This window comes from Equus quagga, chromosome 11 (genome assembly GCF_021613505.1).
Source record: "Equus quagga isolate Etosha38 chromosome 11, UCLA_HA_Equagga_1.0, whole genome shotgun sequence".
NCBI classification, from domain to species: Eukaryota; Metazoa; Chordata; class Mammalia; order Perissodactyla; family Equidae; genus Equus; species Equus quagga.
The window spans coordinates 1,022,541-1,034,106 of record NC_060277.1 but is presented as its reverse complement, the minus strand read 5'-3'; the positions used below and the strand labels follow the sequence as shown (position 1 = coordinate 1,034,106).

At 50.9% G+C, this 11,566-nt stretch overlaps 1 long non-coding RNA gene across 8 annotated transcripts in view; it reads left to right on the top strand.

Moving 5' to 3' along the window:
• Positions 1-253: 253 nt before the first annotated feature.
• The window catches only part of LOC124247374 (uncharacterized), a 26,969-nt gene continuing 15,656 nt past the window's right edge, over positions 254-11,566 (top strand). For 2 of the 8 annotated variants that reach the window (XR_006890707.1, XR_006890706.1), the window contains exons 1-2: positions 263-1,706; positions 2,428-3,760. This is a non-coding gene — a long non-coding RNA (uncharacterized LOC124247374). Of the gene's footprint in view, positions 1,707-2,427; positions 9,958-11,566 lie in introns of those variants that run through there. The other 6 variants (XR_006890705.1, XR_006890703.1, XR_006890708.1 and 3 more) reach the window with 6 other exon arrangements.

Genomic DNA, 11,566 nt, shown 5'->3' with positions numbered 1-11,566 from the left:
TGAGACGGGACAGGCAGGACACAATACTGTCCGTCAGAGCGCCTCCCTGTGTACAGGGGTCTGAGGTAAAATCTCTCGCTCTGGGTTGTGGCCAAAGAAACCTGCAAAGCTCTCTGTGGAGGCTGCGTCTGCTCTCAACCTGTGTGCTTTCTATCGTCCAACACCAATAAGTGCCTCACTATCCAGAAGTCTGACGTAGTAAGTCCTGGGTGGGGGGATGCCATCAGACAGCAGGCTGAATTCAGGGGCTCCCGACTGTGTCCACGCACATGGAGAATCAGGTCATCCGTCGTCACCATCATCCGTGTAGCTGTGATCTTCCAAAACAGTCCTAATTTCGGGCATCTTGTCCTGTTCTTCCACAAACACATTCACGCTCATGGTGGTCTATGTCCTAAATTGCAGTTTGGAAAAATCTAGCCACTGATTCAGCGGAGAGGCCAGGCATCAGAACTGAGGCGTCTGAAGGAGCCGGGCAGGTGAATAAAGGAGTGAAGAGGGCCAGGAGCAGCGAAGGGATGAATGTGGATTTCATAGGAAATAGATAATTTCTTACGTTGAAAACTAATATTAAAAAAGGGAAAATGACAAAAAATATTGTGCTGGGCAGAAACCATGCCTGTCATGGACTGAATGGTGCCCCCCCTGCCCCCAAATTCGTGCATTGAAGCCCCAGCTCCTAACATGACTGTAATTGGAGATGGCCACTTTAGACGGAACTAAGGTTAGATGAGGTCACAAGGGCGCCCTGATCTAACAGGACTGGCGGCCTGATAAGCGGAGGAACAGAGATTTCCCTGCATCTCTGAGGAGAGGCCGTGTGAGGCACCGAGAGAAGAGGAGAAGGCGGCCGTGTGCGAGCCGGGAGGGAGCCCTCACCAGGAACCGTGCCGGCTGGCTCCCTGACCGTGGACGTGCAGCCTGCAGGACTGTGACATGAACTTCTGTTGTTTAAGCTGCCCAGTCTGGGGAGTTTGGGTACAGTGGCCAGAGCGTTCTGATATGAGGCCCAAGGCCTGCACGTGCCCATGCTCCCCACGGACACAAGCTCCACCCCAGTTACGCTCTGGGCTGAATGAAGCGTGACCTGCTCAGGGGTGAGGGCCCCAGTCGGTTCAAGCATCAGCCTCACATGGCTTTGAAGTCACAGCACAACGGCAACAGGATATTTACTCACTGAACATGATTAAAACCAGTGCGTAAAGCAGGAGAAGGAAAGCATCTTGAGATCACAGAAAGAAAAGGTGACCACGTCCTGAAGAGGCGGCCGCCCTGGCCTCGGAACGAGCCTCCTGGTCACTCGCAGCCCCTCGGGCCTGGACGGGTTGGCCCCCGCAAGACACAGGCTGCAGGACACTTAGCTTTTACTTTCTTCTTCCTTTCCTGTTCCAGGTCATTGTCCTCCTGGTGCAGTTCCAACATTGTTTAATTTAATCTGCATGGTTCAGAATTTCATTCATTTGTCAATAATTATTTTTTCAGCATTTGCTTTGTGCCAAACACACGTCTAGATGCTGAGATGCATCAGTGAAGAAAATTCATGCGTTCGCGGCACTTCTGTTCTACGTGGGCGGTACAGACAATGGACAAAGTCAAGAACGGGTGACGTGCTAGAAGGCTGCAACGTGATCTGCACGGTTTCTTGAGACTCATTTCTGCTCTAGAAGAAAACAGTTGGGATGGGTGACACTCACATGGAAGCACAGGTAAGTGAATTAGCCACCTGTTAGAAAGACGAAGTAGGGCCTGTGTGCATGGGTGAAGATAGGAAGAAATGGCAGGGCCAGGACACGCAGCATTCACCACACTAAAACAGATGCAAGACACTCAGTACTCGTGAGTTCTTACCCATCTGGGAAACTCCTTGTGGCCCCGAGCAACCATGGCCCAAAACACAAATAAAATCCTAGCTGCTCAGCAGGCTAGTTGGCACCAGCACCCACAGCATGTGCTGGTTCCAGACACCCTCCCCGTCTGCTGAGACCCCAAGATCAAGTCCAACGTGGTCCTGGCCACTCTCGGGGAGGGCTGGTGTGGAGAGGAAGAAACAGACCCCGGACGTTGCTGTGGCTGTGGACCCGGCCCTGTGGGTCTTCTACCCATTTGCTCACCTTGTTAAGTGTGCTGACTTACCTCATTATTCTCCCAGTGTGAGTTTTAGTGGAGTTAATAAGCCGTGTGATTCAATCATCGTAATTTGATTTGTGAGCCTTTGTGGGAGAGCTTGCCTGGCTGTGGACATAGAGGCTGTCACAACAATGAAATAATCTCCCGTGTGACAAAGATGAAAAGGGCGGCATAAAAAATAGAGCACAGACGGGAGATGGGGAGGGTTTTATTTATTTCACTTTCTTTTTTTTCTTTGATAATGTTTTCGTTTACTTTTTATTGAGGTAATGTTGTTTTATCGCCTTATATGAATTTCAGGTGTGCATCATTACATTTTGATTTCCATGTGGACTATATCATGTTCACCACCAAAGACTGATCACTGCCTGTCACAGTACCTCTGATGGGGAGCATTTTAATCAGAGTGGCCAGGGAGGGTCTGGTTGAAAGGCGAATGCTGGCGCAAAGACTCGAAGGAGCTGAGGGAGCAGGACACACAGGTATGTTGAGGAGATCACGCGGTGCATGGGGAGCCCCACGTGCCAAGAGCCCAGCGTGAGCTTCTCCGATAAGCTCCAGGAACAGCAGGGAGGCCAGGGCGGCCAGAGAGGGGTGAGCAGAGCCGTGGGCTGCAAAACGGGAGGTGGCTCCGGGCCCCGTGGTCCTTGTGAGACCTTCGGCTTCACTCCGAAACGGTTTCCACTGGAGGGTTTGCACGGGAGAGCGGTGGATTTACACTCTAACGTGATCGGTCTGGCTGCTGCTCTGAGAGGTTAGAGGGCAGAGGTGGAGGCCAGTTGGGGAAACCGCAGGGATCCAAGCAGAGGTGACGGTGGCTCAGCGGAGTGGAGCAGCACAGCTGGTGAGAGGGGGTGAGATTCTGGATCTAGTTTGAAGTAGAGCCGACAGGATGCCAGCCCTGGCGGTCTAGTGGTTAGATCCACTGCTCTCGCCACAGCCAGGTTCGTGTCCCAGTCAGGGAACCACGCCATCCATCTGTCGGTTGTCACACTGTGGCAGCTGCATGTTGCTGTGACCGAAAGTGATGCCACTGGGATTTCAAATCCCATCAGGGTCACCCACAGTGGACAGGTTTCAGCGGAGCTTCCAGACCAAGACGGACTAAGAAGATGGACCTGGCCACCCTCCTAAACCCTAGGAACAGCGGCAGAGCCGTATGTACATACCGGCTGCAGAACCGGAAGGTGAGGGCATGGAGCAGAAAGACAGGGCAGGTTCCGCTCCGCTGTGCACAGGGCTGCTAGGAGTCAGAACCCACCGGACGTCAGGGGCAAAGAGGATTTTCTATGAAATTGGATGTGGGGAGTGAGGAGAGGAAGAGTCGATGATGAACCCAAGAATCTAAGCCTCGGGGAAAGGACGGAGGAATACAGAGAGGGGACGAGAATCGTAAAGTCAGCACAGAGAAGGCTGGGTGACAGCCTTTCGACAATTTTACTTTAACTCAAAATGTAGCGTGAAAGTCTTTTGGCAAATATTTCTCTCTCATGTGGACCCACAGCTCGATGCAGCATCACGAAGCGCAAGCTTTGTTATTTTTCAGGTGAGAGAGAGTCTTTCAAACAGACTTTTCCTACTGTGTCTGCTGTCAACGCTTGTGTCACAGGACACCAGAGCAGTTAGCGACCAGGTAAGCATGATTAGGCTCATTTAGCTGATCACAAACGCATATGCCAGGTCAGCGCGGACAAGAATTGTAGACACGAAGGCAATCTGATGTTCCTTACCTCGGTGTCTCTCAGTTCTTAAGGTGCGTGGGAATCGTGCAATGCCGATTCTGGTTCACTCAGGCAGGAACGGGGCCTGAGACTCTGCATTTCCATCAAACTCCCACGGGTGCCGATGCTGCTGTTCTATGGGTCGCTTTTTGAGGAGCGAGACTCCAGCCCTTTGTAAAGAGCGCCACAGTCAACATCACGTAGTGGAAAGGCCCCCAAATCAGAAGATGCGAAGTCTCATCCTGCATGTGAAGTGAACAGCACAGCTCAGAAGTCAATTTATTGTTTGGAGGAGGGAAGGGTGTCAAGCTGAGTAGTGGAGCTAGAGAATGTAAACTCAGGAAAATCAGAACACATCCAATCATCAAGACATCAGGGAGAAGAGACACAACGAAGAAGAAGAAATTACGGGATATTTGCCGCTTTCCTGCCTCCACCAGAGCAAGCTGAGCCATGAATCCAGGCGGAATCAGGGCTCATGGAGCAGAGGGATAGTGTGACAGTGGCCTGAGCACAGGTGACCCGGTGGCCTCTGTTATGGGCACCTCTCCCAGACTAAGAATGTTGCAAAAGGAAGAACCTCGTGAAATGAAGCGAGCACTAATTAGAGGTAGAGAAACATGTTGTGCCAGGCGTGCTTTGAGAAAGTTCCCAGAGGTATTTGGGACGTGCTTGTGTAGTGCAGGGTGAGATCATGAGAGAAGGAATTTAATTATGTAAAAAGATGTCTGGGAGGTGCTGAGCCCAGCCCCGCGCCCGCGGGACCTCGGTGCGTGTAACTAGATGATGGGACTCCGTGCTGCCTCCCCTCTCGCGTGGAAGGAATCCACGTGGCTCCCGCCATCTGTTAGTGACGCAACGGTGGGCCACAAACTGAGCTTCAGTCATCATCTCAGCAAAATGACGGATGACTCTCCACACGGCCTGGCAGTCAGAGGCGTGGGCTCGGGGCCCAGACGTCCAGGGGTTAAATTCCAGCTCCACCCCTTGTGGTGGTGTGACCTTGGACAGGTTACTCACCCTCACTGTGCCTCAGTTTCCTCATGTTTGAAAATGAGGACACTGGTGGCAGCCACCTCGTGTCGCTGTCATGAGGGTTAATGGAGCTGGGAGTTGCACAGTGCTTGGAACAGCGCGGACGTGCTGAGAGCCACACATCATTTAATAAGTAGAGTTGGACTCACAGATGCTTAGAGGTCCACGGCCATGCTCTCCGAAGCCCGTAGTTCTTTTCTAAGTCTTCACCTAAACTCCACGTCACCATCAGGTCACCTTGGAGCCTCTGGATAAGGACCTGGTAACCGAGCACTGCGTGCTGTTTCAAGGCCCTCATGTGCACATGTGTACTCTGTGGACAAGATCTCCCAGCAGTTAGAGTGGAGAAAAGCGCTGGGAGATTTTAAGGACTCCAGCTCATGGTGGGAGATGCAGGCTGGTCCTGAAGCTCGGGTCCAGACAGTTCCGTCGTCACCTTACAGCCCACGGGCAATGCAGATCCCATCTTTGCACATGCTCATTCGCCTAGCAGTCAACACACGAGGAAAACATTTCATTCCCGTTTCTAGCACTTGATATGTATTGAAAAATTGCTGCAGTAGGGCCCTATCTGCAAGTGAGTAAGACAGCTTTCTAGAATTATAGAGTGGTATTTCAAACCCTTGAATGGGGGCACTGCCAGACCCCCAAGGGGTGCAGTGAGGCTGGCTTGGGGAGCGGAAAGAAGCTGGGAGCCGGAAGGAGCAGCTGCTGCCTGGCTGAGGAGCTGCTGGCGCTGCCCGGCAGGGGAGCCACGTGAGGGCCTGGTGCGCCTCCTCCTCCCATCTCCCCATCTCTCCTCGGGGTCCCTTTGGGCAGAACGCAACAGGGAGATGACACAGGGAAAACAGGGTTTTCAGTGACCCAGAATCACAAAACAGGCTATAAATGGGTTGATTTGGAGCTGGAAAGAACGGTTCATTTACCACTCCACGCAGTAAAGCAGGGACAAGGTACGTGCCTCAAAGGTCAGGGTGTGTCTGGAAGTGCGCCAGAGCTGGCTACCTGGAGGTGGAGTCCTGGAGATGTTCATAGCATTGAGCAGACAGACAGACAGACAACTAAGAACCAAAAGGAGAGAGTTCAACGGCTACGGAAGGTGAGATCTGGGCTGGAGTAAAGGGTGACTTGATGTCAAGGATTTTAATATTCTGCTTTTTAACCACTAACGTGTGTATATGGGAACGAGGAGGAACAGTCAAGCTTAACCTCCAGCATTAACTTTGGAAAAGCGCCTCACCGTCTTGTTCTGGACACTTGCACCCAGGGAGAGGCCAGCAGCATCCTGGCCACGGGGACCGCATGTGAGGCCCTGACGGGTGGGCCGTTTTCCCAGGCTAGAGAATCTCACCTCCTGGTTCTGGACAGAAGGTCTCAGAGCCGCTGCTGCCCAGCTTAGCGGCCTTGGCCTTGAAGAAGCTGGTACGCCGCTAGGTGCGCAGACGTGACGCTGCTGAAACAGATCATCAAGAAACTTGTGCTGGCTTGTATTCGTTGTTTACGGCAGACACTGGTATTTGCATCGACATCTTCTTTCCAGAGTAGTTTTGTCACATGGCCCCTCAAGGATACTAATATTTCCACTTCTGTTGATTCATTTCACGGACACAATCCTGTATTAACGTGTGCGTTAGCCCCAAGAACTTGCCCCTGAATTATGTCATTTATCTTTGAGAATCCGTGGATGTTTTCTTCTGTTTTCCAAAGAGACATCCATTTCATATGTCATGAGAAGGGGTTGTGCTACAGATTACATTGATTTACTTATTAGACAAAGAATAACTGAGGGCTCATCATGGACTCACCCCAATGCTAAGTGATCGGCCAAAATGTACGATCCTTGACCTCATGGAGGTTACACCCCACGGCGAGAGGAAGAGCTCAGTATAAACACACTAACATGAGGTATTCTCTGAGGAAGAGCTCCATGAGAACAGGGGCGTAGCTTCCTTCTAGCATTAGCATGGAATTCAGCATGTCAGTTTAGAAAAGCTTCTTGATGAAGTAGTATTTGAACTAAGACCTGAAGGATGTATTTTAAAAAACCCAGTGGTGGGTGGGTGGGTGGGAGGGTCTCTTGGCAGAGTAGAGAGTAGAGGAGAAGGCCGGGAAATGGAAAAGGACCCGGCCTGCTGGGCTACCAGCGGGAAGCTCGGTGCGGCTGGGGCACAGTGAGAGGATTCAGTGAGGCTGGGAAAAGCCGCATCCACGTGGGTTTATTGTACTCCAAGGTCAACTGGATCCTTGGGAGGATTTGACAATGAGTGATGTATGCCACTTCTCGACTTTGGTATGAAGATGGATGGCCAGGCAGGAGTGGAAGCCACTGCAGTGGTCCAAGTAGTGCCACCAGGTGTCTGTCTCCCGGGCTGACATTCACACAGAGAAATCAGGAAGGCTTGGACCAGAGGAGAGCCATGAAAGAAAGGGGATTAGAGCTGAGATCTATTCTGAAGGAGTGCTCTGCAGGGCCTGGTTATTTATTGCCTTCAGACGGGGATAATTCTGGGTTCCTGGTTGCGCAACTGGGTGATCGAAGCAGAGGGGCTTCCTGGAAGACAGGACTTGTGGCAAGAGCAAGAGTGGAGAGCAGGCCAGAAAGGATGTCAGGAGTGAAAGGCACTGTGCAACCGACACAGCGTACGCCACTTAAGAACTGCGCACCCCACAGAAAACTGCCACACCAATGCCAGCGTTGGGCAACAGACCAACTCAAGGGCAACACTCTCTCTTTACTAAAAACTGAAATTCCTGCTGGCAAAAACTTGGAGTAGGGCTGTGAGTTTTTCTGTACAAACTTGCCTAGGTTAATTCACTGACATTTAAAGTAGTTGGTGCTTCCTGGCTGTAGAAGTGAGAAAAACATCTCTAAGAACAATGACAAAATCTTTTTCTTTTCTTCTTTTTTTGCTTTTTCTCCCCAAATCCCCCCAGTACATAGTTGTATATTTTAGTTGTGTGTCCTTCTAGTTGTGGCACGTGGGACACCACCTCAACATAACCTGATGAGCAGTGCCATGTCCACACCCAGGATCCGAACCTGCGAAACCCTGGGCTGCTGAAGCGGAGCACACGAACTTGATTGGCCACAGGGCCGGCCGCCAGTGACAAAATCTTAAGGCACACACAGCCCAGTCCTCTGGTGTCAACTCGCTCAGTGCCAAGTCATAGCCATAATCTCTTGGAGAAGAAAGAGCCTGCATTAGAGACGATCTGAGACTTCTCAGAGGTCTTATCGGTTCAGAAAATGGCAGAGTCAGGATTTGGGAAGATAAGGGAAAAAAAAGAGTGGAATTCTTACATGAATTGGGACAGAGGACCAGAATAATCCAAAGATGAACTACCACCTTCGGGCTTCAGTGGTTCTGCCCGGCTGTCTGCGTCCCCAGAGCCATTGAAGTGCTATCCACACTTCAATTCAACTGTTTGCTGTGGTCATAGACTCCGTGTGTCATAAAGGCTCTGGAATTTAGGTAGAGTAATAAGATCATAATTACAGGCACTCCCTCAGCAGTCTTTGCTGTTGCCTCAAACGACGGAGGAAAACTTTCTACTATAACTAACTGCCAAAAAAAGAGAAAGTCACCCCTCCTAATTTGATTTTCAAGGTATCCCCGGTATTAACAATGATAGATGAAATCATTGCCTCCTGCTGGGAAGGGACTGTAAAGAAATTGTCACTCCCTGACCTTGACCACGGATTGAGGGCCTTCCTACACTTTCTTTTCAACATGTCCGGGCTTAGTGTAGGTCATTTGTCACATGACAACCCAAGCTGAAGATGCTGCAGGTGACAAGCAAACAGGGCGGACAGGTCGGCCTTTGCCATGTCCACGCTGTCTGTGGACACTGCCTGGTGGCTCAGAGCTAGACTCAGGCCAGACCCCTGGGTGGGGATCCCCCTCCCTCCACCACCAGCAACTTTCTAGCTGTGGGACCTTCAGCTGGTCACTGCTCTGTGCCTCAGTTTCCTCATCAGTAATATGAGGGTAATCATTTACCGGTTCCTGGGGCCTCATATGGATTCAATGAGATACTATTACAAGGGCTTCTGTGACGCACTCCCTGAGTGTTAGCACAGCCCGCGGGCTCTGGGTGATGGGCTCGAGGCGGTGCTTGTTTGGGTTTTAGCTCTTCGTAAAGGAACCGCAGGAGGATGTGGTGACTTGGTAAATGGGGCAGCCCTAAGTGCAAATGTTTGTACCTGATTCTCTACAAAAGCGCCTGGGTTGTGTTAGAACCTAAACATAAAGAAGATGAAAAGACTTGCCTTGCGAAGGAGTTGACAATATTTAGGTAATTTTGACTCTGATTTTTAACTTAGCTGATGGATACTGTGCACATTCATGATGCTTATCCCATTTAAGTATTATTTCAAGACCTAGGAAAAACAATAAGTGATGGCTCATATTTTTAAAATTAATTTGCTCTTTCTGAGGAACCTACCACGTGAAAAGTACTTTGTGAGACTCGTGGAAGGAATGCAAAAATCAGGACCTTCCAGCTGTTCCTGGCATTATTATTTCTTATAATTTAGCCACTTGAAAATGTTCCTTTAACTTGATGCTCTGGATCCCACACATCTTTGATGACACCTCTGTCTTCTGCTGGTACCACCCTGCCTTCCCTCCATGGGCTCTGGGATTTCTTTTCTTGCACTCTGTTTTCCAGTCAAATAACCCTCTCCCAGTGCCTTTTGACTATCTCTACTTTTGAAACAACAAATATTGACTGTCTTCACGCGGCGTGCATGCCCTTGGGCCAGGTGCCGTGAGTTACGCAAAGATGAATGGCACTTGGACTTTGCCTGTAAATATTCAAACCAGCAGAGGACAAAGGCCACAGTTATGCAGCTGGTTGGCTGGTCACTAAGCCCTGGACTCTGCACAGACCTGGGGTGGAGTTCCAGCTTCTCCACCTACCAGCTTCAGCAAGTTATTTAAATTCTTCTGGGTTCCTGTTTTTTCCTCTACAAAGGGGCATGAAGATAATAATATCCGCCTTGTAGGCTTCTTGTGAAGATTAATCAAACAATAAATGTAAAGAACGGTGCCTGACGCATGGGAAGAGCTCAGTACCAGGTGGTCTTGCTGTTTTTACTATTATCATTATTTCCACAGGGAAGAGGATGTTGGGACTTTTTCTTCTGAACTCCCCTCTCCCTGCTCTTTTTCCACTCTGTCTCGTAACTGCACAGGGCTCTCTAGCCTTCTTTTTAGAGCAGAGAGAGAGATGCTCTGCAGAGGACCTGAGATCCGAGCAGATGATAAGATCTGGGTGCTGATGCTGTGCCGCGGTTTCATCTGCTTCCATGCTGTTGTCATTGCCTGGTTCCTGACCTTTGAGAATCATTTGTTGTAGAAAAGGACAAAGGATGCCATTACGCAGCTGGTGGTGGTTGAGAGGCATCCACTCAGTAAATATTTATGCTGCAGTGTCTGTGTCCCAGACCCTGAGTCAGTGCTGGGGATGGAGTCGGGGACACGGCAGCTACAGGCTCTGACCTCATGGGACACACCGCCTAGCAGATGGCAGACAAACACCCAAGGGTAGTCCAGTGGAGAGGGGCTCAGCCGAGGCTGCCGGGCAGTGTGTGACCTTCCACCAGGGGCCACATCCGGGGTCTCATGCACAGTGTGGCAACTCTCAATTGCCCAGACTGGAAACCCCGGGTGAAATGAACAGCTGAAACTTTGAGGTGGAAGCAGGGGATTAACGAGCACAATATCAAAGTCCAGTTGTAGCAGTGGTTTTAAATTGCAAAAAAATGTGGGCCAAGGCAGCTAAGGGGGCTAAGTGTTAGCCTCTCCAAACTATTTTCTGGCCACAAGTGTTAGTTCACAAAAAGTAATCTGACGCTGGAGGTTATTGCTGGTATTTCCTGTGCCTTTCCCCAATTCTCAGGAATCCGCCAGCAGAGACTAAACTATGAATTTACACTCAAAATAACGTTGCACGGTGGGAGAGAACCAACTTCATCGACTGGATGAATGCCTGGAGGTGGCCTGGATTTGCCGAGTTAGAAAGGCTGAGCCCGTCTCCGAGCAAGTGGCAGTTCTAATGGCTACAGGCTCTGCAGTGACCTCAGACAAAACTAGCAGCCTGCTGCCTGGCCATCTGGCAAGGACCTGGTCACCGTCCCTTGAGATTCAGGAAGTCATGCTTGTCAAATTACAGCTGCACACGGCTGGGGAGGGGGTGGGGGCTGAGGCCTGGCCTGGGACTACCTGCCTTCAGAACGAGTCTGGTGCTGTGTCAGGGCCCAACCGACCTCCGATTCAGCCCCTCACACACGACTGCCTCTGTGACAGCAGAGCCGGCCCGAGTCACAATTTGAGGATGTCCCAAATGGCGGGAGAAGCGAACCTGCAGCGTCCCAGGTGGGCGAGGCTCGGAGGGCAGGCCGCAGCAGGGAGCGCCAACGCTTGCTGGGCACGACCTCTGTGTCTTGCAGAGTTCCAAATTCCGCTTGAATTACCTGGTAACCACTGTGCTGTGTGTCTAACATGAGGGCCGTCTTGCAGGGCAGGGAGTCGGGGAGGGGCCAGAAAAATGGGCATCCTGAGGGCTTAGAGGAGAGCTCAGAACCTGAGATCAGGCAAAGGTCCAGCTGTGTGAACAGGTGCCTCGAAGAGCGGTCAGCAGGCTGTGGGTGGCCCTGACCTAGGGGCCAAGACAAGAGA